The sequence below is a fragment of the Hyperoodon ampullatus genome (genome assembly GCF_949752795.1).
Source record: "Hyperoodon ampullatus genome assembly, chromosome: 12".
Taxonomy (NCBI): Eukaryota; Metazoa; Chordata; class Mammalia; order Artiodactyla; family Ziphiidae; genus Hyperoodon; species Hyperoodon ampullatus.
Window position 1 is genome coordinate 3,335,731 of NC_136925.1, and position 14,432 is coordinate 3,350,162.

The 14,432-nt window shown below is 38.1% G+C and overlaps 1 pseudogene across 1 annotated transcript; it reads right to left on the bottom strand.

Annotated features, from left to right (window-relative positions):
• Window positions 1-230: 230 nt before the first annotated feature.
• LOC307061101 (mitochondrial ribonuclease P catalytic subunit-like) lies at window positions 231-1,980 on the bottom strand (annotated as a pseudogene). The gene has a single exon. The product of its transcript is annotated as a mitochondrial ribonuclease P catalytic subunit-like (transcript).
• Between the last annotated feature and the right edge of the window lie 12,452 nt (window positions 1,981-14,432).

The following is a 14,432-nucleotide window of genomic DNA, read 5'->3' on the forward strand; positions in this document are numbered from 1 at the left end:
GCTTGAATCTGTGTCCCCTGCATTGGCAGGCAGATTCTTAGCCACTGTGCCACCAGGGAAGTCCTCTCCACAAAAATTTTTTTATTAAAAATCAATTTATTGATATACAAACCAACTGGACCAAACAGGACAAACAGGATAGAAGCAATACTCTAAACAAGCATCAACTTAAGAGCTCTGATGCCAACCAGGAGGACACCCAAACACAAGTTTAGCATGGGGGTAAGAGTCTATGTCTTCTGGTGAAGGCAAAGCCATTTGGGTGGAACTTCATAGGAATATGTTTCCACCAGGTCGTCATCGTAAGGTATGTACCACAAGTCTCCAGTTGTTTGCACGATTGTGTCAAAGATGAGAATACGTTGAAAAGTTATTTTTGATCCCAGATGCCTACAAACAATTGTCAGCTGATGTCCTTGCTGCCACTTAAAGAGCGGGTGTTTGGTCTTAGCATCAGGAACATAGGCCTTGTGGTCCCGCATCAGATCTTTTGTGATAAACTTGTAGTGGTTCCCTGAGTGCAGTGTGGCATACAGAAGGAACGGCATCCTCTGAGATGTTGTCAGCGCAAAAAAAAAAAGCTGGCTTGCTTTTTCACATTTTCCATATCATCCTTCCTCCACCAGGAATTCTGCATTAACATATGCTTCCAGCCCAGGACCAGCACTTGAAGATTCTGCTTGGCTAGTTGAGAGACCACATCCAAGAGAACTTGAGATTCACAAGCTTTAGGAAACATTTTGGCAACACTGAGCTCATCAATGACAATATCAAAAGGAGGACAGTATTTTACACAGTTCTGAAATCTCAAGTTCCTGAGGTGCTGCCTTTTGGTATTGGTCACCTCCATCTATCACATCCCTCATGATTTTTTCCTTGAGAAATTCATACTCTTCTGAGCTCAGGTGAATAGGCTCTACAGTTTTTCCACAGCCCAAACACTGACGACTTTGCTGGACTGAGGTGAACTGTCCTTTCCATTGTACTCCAGGAACACTTTCAAACCATGCTTTTATACTGTGTGCAAATGACTCCCCAGGATATAGCTGATTATTTCTTAGATACAAAAGAACGTCATGTCGTTTGTTTGAATGCGATCATCTTTCATGTCTTTTCCAAAATCAAAGAAGGCTTTTAATGTTTCCAACATAGGAAAAATATCATGACCTAACAACTCTTGATACAAATTCCAAGCTATATTTACATCTTGACGAAAGAAGGCTCCCTGGATACAGTCACTATAGTTCTTTTTTTAAGGAATCATGACTTGTTTGATGTCCTCTAACAGCAGCAAGGCCTCTCTCCATCTGTCTGTATGGATTAATCCCTGATGAGAAGAGTGTGCGCTCCAGATTCTAAATGCTTGTATCTGGCTTTCATGATTTCATGGACATCAATAATTTCTGATGTCTGCTTATGAAAAACACAGAGATACAAATACTTGACCAGCAAATCATAGCCTACAATGCCGTTGTTTTTTGCAGCTACCTAGGCCAGCACAGATTTGGCCACATCTACAGAAATATGGCATTTAACCATCTGTGAAATGATCCAATTTTCAAAGTTAGCCTTTTCTTTGAAATCTTCAAGTTTATCCCACTCTTCTGAATTCAAAGGTTTTGTTGGGAGTTGAATAATGTTCTTCACAGGTGGCAAGATGTGCTCTTTACTCAGAGGATTCATCTGTTATCTCTTCTTAGCTGCTCCAGCTGCAAACATGTGAGCAGAATCAGCAGAGACTTGCTTATTACTGCCCTCATCTTTTTTCCTGACATATCTGGCTTTGGCAGTCAGCAGATTCATTGCTTTGGTATTTTGTGGAGACACTGTTTTAAGAGAAAACCACTTCTCTTGGTTCCTGATGCCATAACAGTCTTTGAGAAAGAGAGAGAGAGAAGAGTGACCTGGGCCGAGCCCAAGTTATGGGTTGCTCTTCCAAAGTTTAGGAAAGCTTTGAATACCAGTGAAATAGAAAGTCATTATGCAGTTAAGTCAGCACCAGATTGTGAGAGAGATGTTCAAAAAGTCCCAACTTCTACAGCATAATTAAGGGATTTGTGGGTAGGGGGCAGAGAATCGAAACGCAACTTTCTAAAAGATGATTTTCAGCTTCTCACAGACAAATCAAATGCTTTTGGGGTTAGCAGCAACGAAGCTTGGTTCAGTTCTCTCCATTAAACAAGGATATGGGGACATCCAACCTTGGTCACAAGTTCCAGGACCAGGGGACAGAGCAGGAATCCTCTGGTGCCTGTTACATTCCAGTCTGTGAACAGCAGCACCCACGTACCATGCAACCATAAACGCGGCGGAAATTCCCAAAAAACATTGTTAAAGAATTTTATTATTAGATTTTCTAAATCTTGTTAAGACAAAGAATTAAGCGTTAAAACATTATCTTAGAGTTACTGAATATACTATTTTTTGAATTTTATTTCACGTTCTTACTAGTTATCTATTTTATACATATGAGTGTATATCTGTCAATCTCAATCTCCCAGTTCATCCCACCACCAACCCCCTACCGCTTTCCCCCTTTGGTGTCCATACATTTGTTCTCTACATCTGTGTCTCTATTTCTGCCTTGCAAACTGGTTCATCTGTACCATTTTTCTAGATTCCACATATATGCGTTAATATACGATATTCATTTTTCTCTTTCTGACTTACTTCACTCTGTATGACAGTCTCTAGGTCCATCCACATCTCTACAAATGACCCCATTTCATTCCTTTTTATGGCTAATATTCCATTGTATATATGTAACACATCTTCTTTATTCATGTGTCTGTCAATGGGCATCTAGGTTGCTTCCATGACCTGGCTATTGTAAATAGTGCATGAATACACTATTTTGCTAAGAGTTTAAATTTTAGTTAAACAATAATAGTGATTATTTAACAATTCATTAACAAAGGCCAAAACATTACCCTAGTTTGTGCTTTTGAAAGCCATAGATGAATAGAGTTACTCATGTCATCAAGTGAATAGAAATCCAGGTTTACAGTTGTATTGCACACCAAGCTGAAGATACACTTGTGTTTTCAGCTTCTTCAGGGTCACTAAGCTCAGTCACCAAGGAACCCATCCCAATCATCAGAGAATAACCTGACCCACTGGTAAACTGGGGACACACTGTTCTCTCATTACCTAAGTAATGTCCCTGTTTGCCATATGTTTTCAAATCAAAATTGCTTCTCAACTCGAGTGGCAACAGAGTGACAAGACAGTACTTGGGTCTGACTCTCCATCTGCTATTCTGCAGAGCCTGGAGAGAGAAGCAGGGGAAGAGGGAGGTCATGCAAGCACTTGACAACGCAGGAATCTACTGAGGTCATCCCATCACTGTGCTTTCGACTTTTAAAAGTATAATCTATACTTGCCCAGCACACACTCCCGACTCTCATTTTCACCCACCTTCTACCAGATGCAGTAAACTGGTAATGCAGGAAGGTGAGGGGGCACCTTGCTCTTGTTGACAGAGCCTGAGAGGAGGCGTAAGGTGGAGCAGAGGGGAGAAGGAAGTGGAAGAAAGGCAAAGGAAGAAACAGAAGAGAGGGCCACTGCAGCTAGGAAGCATCTGGGCCAGCATCCCCTCTAACCGCATCTGCATAAGTATCAGTAGGACACGGCTCATGGTTTGGTTCCCTCCAGAGTTCCTTCCTCATCTTCGGGTACCAGCAGACACTACCTCCCTCCATCCCTCTTCTGGGCAAACTGATCCTCCCTCACGTCATGTGGTTCTGCTGGGGTTGTCAACCACAGTAAATCACCCTCCTCACCCTCACAAAATAAAAATACAAATTCTCTTTCTCTCAGATACAAACACACATGTAGAGGTGGGTACAGGAGCTGAGATCAGCTAATCAGATGCTCTCTGGACACTTCCACTCTCAAGAGGGCGCCCACGGGGTCCAAAGGCAGCACCCAGAGGTTTGGGCCTCACATTTCTGAGGCTGAAGTCCCTGTAGCTTCTCAAGTTTTGTCTTTCCTAAGGCCTGATTTTTCAAATCTTCGTTTAATTCTCTAGCAATCCATTATATCTCCAAGATATGTCTTCTCCCTTGTTTGACTTAGTCAAAGTCATTTTCCTTTGCTTACTGCAAAGAACCCTAACTGATGTGGCAGGGCTCACATTCAGAGCGTTTTGAGGCAGTGCAGCTGGTAGAAATGGCCTTGGACTTGGTTGGAGTTGCGAAGGGAGGGGCAGGTAAAAGGCTCCCAGTCTTGGTTGAGCCCTGATTCCTTACATAACACTGAGCAATCAGGACACTTCTCTGAGGCCCATGTCTCACAGCTACTAAATAAGGAGTTGAGCTTAGAGACTTCTCTTTTTTCCAGCTCAAAAACTGGACAGTTTTACGAATGAAAGGGAACTGAGCAGGAGGACAGGAGAGTAGGCTAGCATAGGCTTTCTTTGCCAATATGACTTTAGAGGACTTGGAGGAACTTTTCTGAGGGAATTGTGGTGACTCTCAGCATTGTCGCCCTCTACCACCGAGAGGACTTGGCTGTGAGCTAGTCGGCTGAAAGCTGCTGCCAATGGGAGCTTTGCCAACAGGACCAGCTGACAGAGTCCGAGGCCACATCCAGGCTGCCTGAAGTTCCTGCCAATAAGGGGCTGCTTCATTGAAACCTTGCTGGGGTCTTGCCAACAGTTATCATTTCTAGAAAGGTGTCAGCCCATGGTGACCATATCCAGCCCTCACCACCTTAGTGTGAATTACTCTTAAAATGTGAGGGAGAGAAGAGACTGCCAGCTTTTGCATATATTTCTTGAGGAGAATGAACAGAAGTCTCCTACCAGTAATACATTGTGGGTTTGACTCCCGGAAGATGTGTGCAAGGGAAAGCACATGGACCTGTGGAAATCTTCCCAGGCCCTAGGGTCCCAGTATGCTGTGCCCAGGTGTCGCTTCTCAGGTGGCACACAATGCACAACCACAGGACACCATGCCACAGAAGCACAAGAAGAAAAACCAGGGGTGGCAGAAGCTGTCACACTTCCTAAAGAAGAGCCTGGAGAAATGGAAAATGAAGTCTGCCCAGAAACAATGAAGCAACCTTCTCTAACAAATAGCATTAGCCCCAAGGAACTCTTAACTTGTAGAAAATGTGTAACAGAATGGAAATAAATGAACGGTAATTCAGGACACCATCTTAGGTTCTGCTGACCTCATGGTTGGAGAAACTCTGCAGAGTGAAAAAATATTTTTTGAAACTAAGGCTTTCCAAACTAACTGGGATCCCCAGAGAGTAGGAACTGAAGAAAAGGATGTAGTACATTTTGGAAATGTCTCCTGTACATTCCTCTCTTCTGTTGTTAAATTACACCAAAGCCCAAGCTAGGTACCACCGATGAACAGAAGGCTCATTTACGAGCCAAAGATATAAGTGTTTGTTCTTGAAGTAAACTGTGATGTTACCTATGAGACCAGGATAGTCCTACTTGAATGACTCTCGAATCAGGTAGCAAAGACCTAGCTGCACAAAGAGAGACAAGAAACAGTTAAACAGACAAAAACAAAGAAGAAGAAAATGGACATATCTTTGTCTCTTCTTTATTCCCAGCTACTGAAAATGAGTAAGAAGGAATAAAAGAGATAGATATATTTGTAAGTATAACCTACACATCAAAACTAAGGGATTTCTAAGTATTGGAGGTAAAGCTAAATGTCACTCACCCTGTATATTATATTTGACCACCTAAGTTCAAGTTATAGGAGTTCCTTCAAATTGGGGCAGCACAGGAAAGAAAATATTTTGCTGTAAGCAATAACCAGAGCGCATTCTCACGGAAGCATCGTAAACCCGTTGCATTGAATGCACGTGGGTAGTAGCTCATAGGAACTGAAATAGTTAAGCATCATTTCCAAAATTGTGCTCTATATAAATTAGTTCATTGAGATATTACTAGGTGTTTCACAACAGCCCCCCCACGATAAAATAATTTGAAAACATTCACTTCCTGCAGATGTTCAATGCACGTTAGCGTTTTAAAGACTAAGAAGCTCTGCATTCAAATAGCTTATTTATCTTCACATAAACTAGTGTTTCTAAAAATTATTTGGCCATGGGACCATTTTCCATATAAAAATTATTTTAAAGTCTTCTTGAATAGTTTTCCAAAGAATATAAGTTAGAAAAGATATACCTACAGAAATTAATGAAGTTTATGCAAAAGCTAAATTTTTAACAACTGTAGACAAAGAGATCTCTTTTTTCAGTTGTACATGATACTAAATACAAGAAAATTACAAGTTCAATCTGAGCTTCAGTGAATTTGTTTGCGATGTGGCATCAGGTGAGAAACAAAGTTCTAATTCTATTTCAGCCACTCGCTGGCTTTGATATTGGACAACTTAACCTCGATGACTTTCAGCCTTCAAGACTGAGAAAATCAGACGCTCAATGTTGCTAATTACTAGAGAAATGCAAATCAAAACTACAATGAGGTATCACCTCACACCTGTCAGAATGACCATCATCAAAAAGTCTACAAACAGTAAATCCTGGAGACAGTGTGGAGAAAAGGGGACCCTCCATCACTGTTGGTGGGAATGTAAATTGGTACAACCACTATGGAGAACAGTATGAGGTTCCTTAAAAAACTAAAAATAGAACTACCATATGACCCAGCAATCCCACTCCTGGGCCTATATCCATAGCAAACCATAATTCAAAAAGATGCATGCACCCCAGTGTTCATTACAGCACTGTTTACAATAGCCAACACATGGAAGCAACCTAAATGTCCATCAACAGAGGAATGGATAAAGAAGATGTGGTACATATATACAATGGACTATTCCTCAGCCATAAAAAAGAATGAAATAATGCCATTTGCAGCAACACGGATGGACCTAGAGACTCTCATACTAAGTGGAGTAAGTCAGACAGAGAAAGACAAATATCATATGATATCACTTATATGTGTAATCTAAAAAATGATACAAATGAACTTATTTACAAAACAGAAACAGATTCACAGACTTCAGGAATAAACTTATGGTTACCAAAGGGGAAAGGTGGGGGGAGGAATAGATTGGGAGCTGGGGATTAACATATACACACTACTATATATAAAATAGTCAACAAGGACCTACTGTATTGCACAGGGAACTCTACTCAATATTCTGTAATAACCTATATGGGAGGAGAATCCGGAAAAAAGTGGATATATGTATATGTATAAATGAATCACTTTGATATGCACCTGAAACTAACACAGCACTGTAAATCAACTATACTCCAATATAAAATACAAATTAAAATTTTTTTAAAAATTAAACAGAAATCTTGATTTCTTGGCAAAAAAAGACGGAGAAAATCATTAAGATATGTGTGTACACAATTTAGCACTATATTCAGCACATACTAAGTACTCAAAAACAGTTTGTATTATGGTAAGAAAATCAGTGTGTAGCAAAGAACTAGGTCCATGAATAAAGAAAAAGCCCTAAATAGAACTAGGACAGAATTTCTCTATGAAAGCCTATTTCTCAGGTGCCTTAATAAAGAAGAATGCACATTCAACAACAGACCTAGAGGCAGGCATGCCTAGGTTCTATTTATACATGTGCACTAATTTATGTAACACTCCAGCAAATTTTTTTAAACAACTATGTGTTCCTAAAACAGGCCAAGTTTTTTCTTGACTTAAAGTCTTCATACTCCAGTGACACCGTGGATGGACCTTGAGAACATTATGCTAAGTAAGAAAAGTCAGACAGAGAAAGACAAATACTATGTGATATCACTTAGATATGGATTCTAAAAAAACCCAGCTCTTAGAAACAGAGAGTAAAATGGTGGTCAGCAGGAGAGGGAAGGTGGGATATGGGACAGATGTTGTTTAAGGGCACAAACTTGCAACAAGTAGTAAATAAGTCCTAGATATCTTGTCCACAATATAGTGAATATGGACAACAATATTGTATTATAATCACCAAGTTGCTAAGAGACTAGAACTTAATTATTACAACCACTGAAAAGAACTTATGTAATGTGATAGAGGTCCTCATTGTACACTAAAATGACAATCATCTTACAACTTATAAATGTATCAACTTTTTTTAAAAGTCTTCATACTCACTTCCCTTTGTGTGGAATGGCTTCTCCCACATGTGCATATGGCTTGTGCCCTCAGCTCCTTCAGAGCCCTTATCTGTGAGGCACCAAACAGGTGTTCAGACCTCTGAGCTGAGGTTTTCCCTGATCACCTTATATAAAATGTAACAATCCCTACTCACCCACCAACCTAAAACTGCAATGTCTGCTATTTTTCTCCACAAGTATTTTCTAACACCCTCTGACATACTACATATTGACTTACCATTTGTTAACTGTCTGTTTCCCCTACAAAAATATAACATGTATGGAGGCCTTGTCTGTTTTGTTCGTTCCTATGTCTTCATCTCCTTGAATAGTTCCTGACCCATAGTGGGAATTCATAAATATTTGAATAAACAGTATGACGATAAGTATCTTCTTTTCACCTCCTCTCATTAGTCTCCCAGGGACAAAAGTATACACTCGATGCCGTTTTTTAAGTCACCATTATTATTTTTATGTTGCCTTTTTTCTAAAAATGTTTTAAAGTGTCAAAATGAAATTTAAAGCCTTTAAAATTCAAACCTACAACATTAATATAGTATTGATGCCTTATAAATCACAAATTTATCCTTGATGCTTTTTCTCCATACATTGCACGAAGCATACTCCATTCGTTAATTCAAAAACAATTTCCTGGATTACGTATACTTACCCTCACAAATTCCCCTACATTCCTTAAATTTTAAACAGAATAGTAGCGTGGAGCTTTGTCTTTAAAATCATTAAGCTCTTCTTTATCTTATATAAACTCCTAACCCTGTGAGCTAGGCAAGTAAATATCTATAAACACACAGCCCCATGAACATGTTTTATTACCCCCTTATCTATAGAAGACTTTGGGCTTCAATCAGGCTAACATCTCATCTGAACTTCTTCCAACGCTTCTAGCCAGTCATTCTTGGCATGGATTGGATTCCACCCAACAGAGATTGCCCAAATTTTGCCAAATGTAGCAAATACCCTCCCTCTACCCAAATTAATGCATAAATATTAAATACATATCTATATTGTAAATAGATTTAAAATATATAAATAAGGCTATTTCTCTTACATATATCCACTGAGAATACTTGTACCAGGACCAAGAAGCAAATACTTCTCACAATAATTAGTTGGACACTTCATGAAATGTCTATGAAGTGAAGTGTGAGTTCCTGCTCTCATGCCATCAAACTGTAGTTCTAGCCCTTTACCACTGGCTTCAGAAAAAAAATGGACAAGACATTTTGGAAACATTCCATGTGATAGAAAGAGAGAACTGCACACATGTGATGGTCTAGCCTGCAGTGTGTCTACCTCCTTGGTACACTGAAGCCTTAATAAAGATTAAAAAAATAAATAAGTAAATAAAAATAGATTCTGGACTCTGTCAGATGAAACGAGCTGGCTTTTCTGTGGCATCAGCCTTCTGTGCCGGTGTCCGCAGGGTCCTCTTTCCTTCCCACTGCATCTCAGAGCTTGAATTTTCACATGGCAAAGTCCAGTCCATGGAATCATTGGCTGCACATTGGAGAATATTAGAGAGACCAAGAAAGGGTCTGACTTCTAAAATGTATTACTGACATTTTTCTAACTCTTGAATAGAGACTATTCAATATCCTACCCTGGGCATAATGGGCTAATTTATAAGACATACTAGCCTGGTCCAGTAATAGAGAAGAAAGAGTAAAGATAAAATTTCATTCTTTCAGCCGTCTGAGGATTTTTCCATGCCAAGTGCAAAATATATCTTAAGTTCAGGGCATTTTGCATGATGTTTCTATTTTTTATGTGCTCAATTTCAATATGTAATATAGAAATATGAAAATCAGGCTAGGGTCTTTTGTTCTGACTCTTTTGTGTTCAGAATAATTCATGTTACTGAAGTCCTATTTGCCATTACTTGGTGGATGTTTCTGTTGCTAAAGGCAGGTTATTTTTCCCTTTTCTAGGATCTTCTGGTCTACAGTTAATGTATTAAGGAAATAAAATATCAGGGTTTTTACTAGAAAATATGCTTGAATCCAAGTTCTAAATAGGCATATTTGAAAGTATTAGATTGAATGACAAACCGTGGTACACAAATACTAACCACCCCAATCATAAATAGTACGCATTATAACCTGGATACGTGCCAAGCACTTGCCAGGCCACTTCACATGAAATAAACTTACACTTTACACAGGGCCTTTATTTCCAGGTGTGGCCGCAAATATTCACTTCATTTGTATTTCCATGTGATAACTGGAAGGCAAATATTATTTTGCTTTCATTTACATGTAGAAAAATTGTGACAACGTTCATGTTTTGGTTATGCAAAAATTAAAGCAACGGCTTAATGTTTCAAGGAAGTCAGGAGGCAGAAAGAAGTCCAGTGTCTTTATATGCTTCTAATTTTTCCTCATGAAATATTTTCTATGAAATTTTATTTACCAAGCATTAGACTTCTCAAGTGCTTTTTCATACAATATCTCATTTGAACCTCACAATTGCACTTTCATGCGTGTGCTTTCATGTTTTCCACTTTAGACAGTAATATTTTGGCCCTTATTCCAAAAGTAAGCATAACCCCATTTTTTGTGTGTGTTAAACTTTTTAATCCAGTTGTGTGAAACAGTCTTTCTAAGGCCTGGGTAAGCTGTAGTTTTCATACTTACTTAGAACAAACACATTTCAAGGGCATCCTGAACTCCCATGGTCCATCACATAGAGTACAATAGCACAGACTGGGAAAATGAGCTTTGTCTTGATAAATGAACAGATTTACAGGCACATATGCAGATAAGCAGGTGTTCTTGAAAATTGTCACTCTTGAGAATCTGCTATTTATTGATGCTTCCTTCTCTGTTTTTCTTATATTTGATGGTTTTGTTAGATATGACATAACATCATTAATTATGAGTCCTCTAATTTCAAATTTATGTTTTATTGGATGAAGAAGGAGTTGGCCTTTTCTTCCACCTACCTTTCCTTCCTTCCTTTCTTCTTCCTTTTCTTCATTTTCTTTCTTCTTACTTTTTCCCTCTCTTTATTTTCCTCCCTCTCCCATTCTTCTTTCTTTTGTTGTTAATTTTTTAAATTACTTTGACTTTAATTTTTATTTTATAATGGAGTATAGTTGATTTACAATGCTGTGTTAGTTTCAGGTGTACAGCAAAGTGATTCAGTTCTACATGTACATGTATCCATTCTTTTCTCAGATCCTTTTCCCATATAGTTTATTACAGAATATTGAGTAAAGTTCCCTGTGCTGTACAGTAGGTCCTCGCTGATTATCTGTTTTATATGTAGTAGTGTGTACATATTAATCCCAAACTCCTAATTTATTCCTCTCTCCCCACCTTTCCCGTTTGTCAAAGTGACTGATCCAAGGTCACATCGCCTCAACTCTGGCCTTCTGGTAGGTATCATACTCTTTCCCATACAGCATATCACAGCAAAAACCTGACTCTTTATTTTTCTATAAAAATTTAACTATGAATTGCTCCCATGTCTTAAAATCACCAAGAAATTTTCACTAGACATCACTACCCTCTACTTCTCTCTCATTATAAGTTAAAACTATAAACACCATGATACTGGCTTTCTAGCCAGCATACTGGAACTCATTCTAAAATTAGCTTTCAAGGCAGTCATCTTGAGAATCTTTTGTCCTGTTACAAACATACCTCACTGATCAAAATATGTTTAAAATGCTTTGGGAATTACTTTGTAAACCAGGTTACAAGCCACAAAAGAATATCACTTTCTTTACTTGATAGTTACAGTTCAATTATTTTTTAAATTAGTAACATTTTAATCACTCACTTTCTTTACTGGATGAGACTGATTTCTTTGGATCTTTCCCAAACACAATATTTTCACTCAAAGTATGAAAATTTTTCACTGTTAAACATAATTTTTAAAGTTTGCCACGGTCTTGCGGGATGATTCCACAAGAAAAATTCCAAGAATGACTTGTCCAAAGGCAGCATCCCTGAAATGAGTATGGAGCCTGCCAAGGTGATGTCTTGGATGGGATTAATTTTCCCTTAGCTTTGAAATTGTATTCAAAAATAAGTTTTTGAAACTTCTAGTCACATATCATGTATATATGAGTCAGCCTATACCCACAGTGCTCATGGAGGAATTCTACATAAATGTCTAAAAAGGAGGGGCTGTTCCCACGGCTGCCAAAATAAAGTCCTCTAGAGATAGACAGTGATTTTCTGAACTAGCAATGCTTCAACTGACAAATGCCTTCTGTTTCTTCCAATTTAGCAAGTTTCAGTTCAATCTACCAATTTTCCCATTATGCCACTTTTAAGAAAAAGGATCATTTTAACCCCAGTAAAGCATTTCAATAAATTGCTCACTATCAAAATGCAAAGAATGTGTTATAACACCTCTTTCCTGCCTCAGAAATAATACCTTTCTGTTATTTTGACAAGTAAGTGAAGCATCTCTTTCCCATCTGAAAAAGTCAGTTGGCATTCCTTCATCAAGTAAGCTTCCAAGTGTTTCTTCATTTGACCCTCAGAACACTTTTTAACACTTTACTTGTGAGTGATGTCAACTGGTATGCAAGCCACTTGGTACATTCCCAGACCCTTTAAAATAATTCCATCATATTGGCTAATCCTAGGGGGTCTCTCCAGAACTAAGTGTGCTTGTAAAACTGTTCATAAAAGGGTCTCTTATTTCTGTCTCTACTTCCTTTAACACCCTGGTTTTATTTTACTTGGACCAAGAGACCCATCAAATCTCAAAGCTTAGAATATTGGTCCATTTTTCAACCACTTCAAGAAGCCTGTTCTCTGCACCCTCATCCTTCTTACTAATAAATTTGATTAAAGCAAATTCCCCTTTGTGAAACCAGAAACCAAATTTTTCTGCTTTACTCCTAACGCTTGCATTTGGCTTCAGTCTTCATTAATTAACCACTTGGATCTTTAAAAGTCCTCACCTCTTTCTCCCAGTACGTATATATTCTTCAAAAGTCTTTCAGCAGTTGGTTGAAATGTTTAGTCTTGCTTGAAATTGATTTTCCACTTTTATTGTTCCAATTATTTGGCAGGTTTTATGTCTTTATAATAACTCCTCAGAAACCTTTGAACCTGTTATGCTTTTTATGTTTGTGCTTGATATGTTTCCTTAGCAACACCTCAATTCTGCCAGCTCTGTTCCATGAAATTTAAAGAGTGAACATGTCTGAGATATGAATATGAAGACGACTTTCATAGGTTTTGATGTTTTGATGATCCTCAAAATAGTTTTTAAATTATGGTTGCGATCAGAACATATACCTTTTATTTCAACTCCACTTTTTTCAACCAATGTGATTCCTGTGTTTCTTTGATTCTTTTCTACTTCCTTTACTAGAACAAGTTTTTAAAACTTGGTTAGTTAATAAGGTCACGGAAATATTACAGTAGGAAGATTTTATCAATTCCAGATACCAACAGTTTCCACAAATCTCACCACTTTAGCTTTTTAAACACATAAATTAATCACACTAAATCCTCATAATATTATTGTTGGCTGAAGAAATATCATCTATCCATTCATTTAACAACTATTAATCTGGCAGTATTGAATACAGATTTTTTGAAATTACAGAGTATGCTTTACTGAAAATTTTTCAGTTTCTTGTAGGTCATTAGATTCTGCTAGTCTTTGTGCCTCCCATTGAATGGGGTCCCCACCAAAAATAAATGGAGTCATTTTTAGTAGTTCTCTAAGGCAAGAGCAGTTAACCAACACATGGCATTCCTGTCCTATACAACTTCCTTGCTGATTCAGAGGATGACTATCACTTACATGGAGACCAAAATAATAGTTATGAAAAATATGTATATATTTGAAGCCCCCCATGTGGTGGAAACATCACGGGCTTAGTGGCAAACAGATCTGAGTTCAGATCTTGGCTATGCTCCTTACTGTGTGACCTTGGACAAGTATGTAATCCTATTGAGTCCAGGTTTTCTTACATGCAGCATGGATTACTATGCTAATTAAATAACATATATGAAGTGCTTGGTATGTAGTTGTATTTCTTGAGTAAATATTTTAATTAACACTCTTTAATGTATTAACGTTGGAAATTAGAGTTTTCACAAAAACAGTACGTGTGTTAATGGTTTAAATATTATACAGTAAATCCTTCTCATCCATGAAAATTCCAGTAGTAAGAGAATCCCTGTTGAGGAACTTAGAAGCTTACAACAAAAAAAGCGCTCAGTTCTGTTTTTGCTGTGTTTTGAAGCTGAGTTGCCACTTGCATAAACACTTAGGGTTGTTCTGTTCTTTTGGTAAATCAATCTCATTATCAATATGTAATCTCTATCTTTATTCCTGGT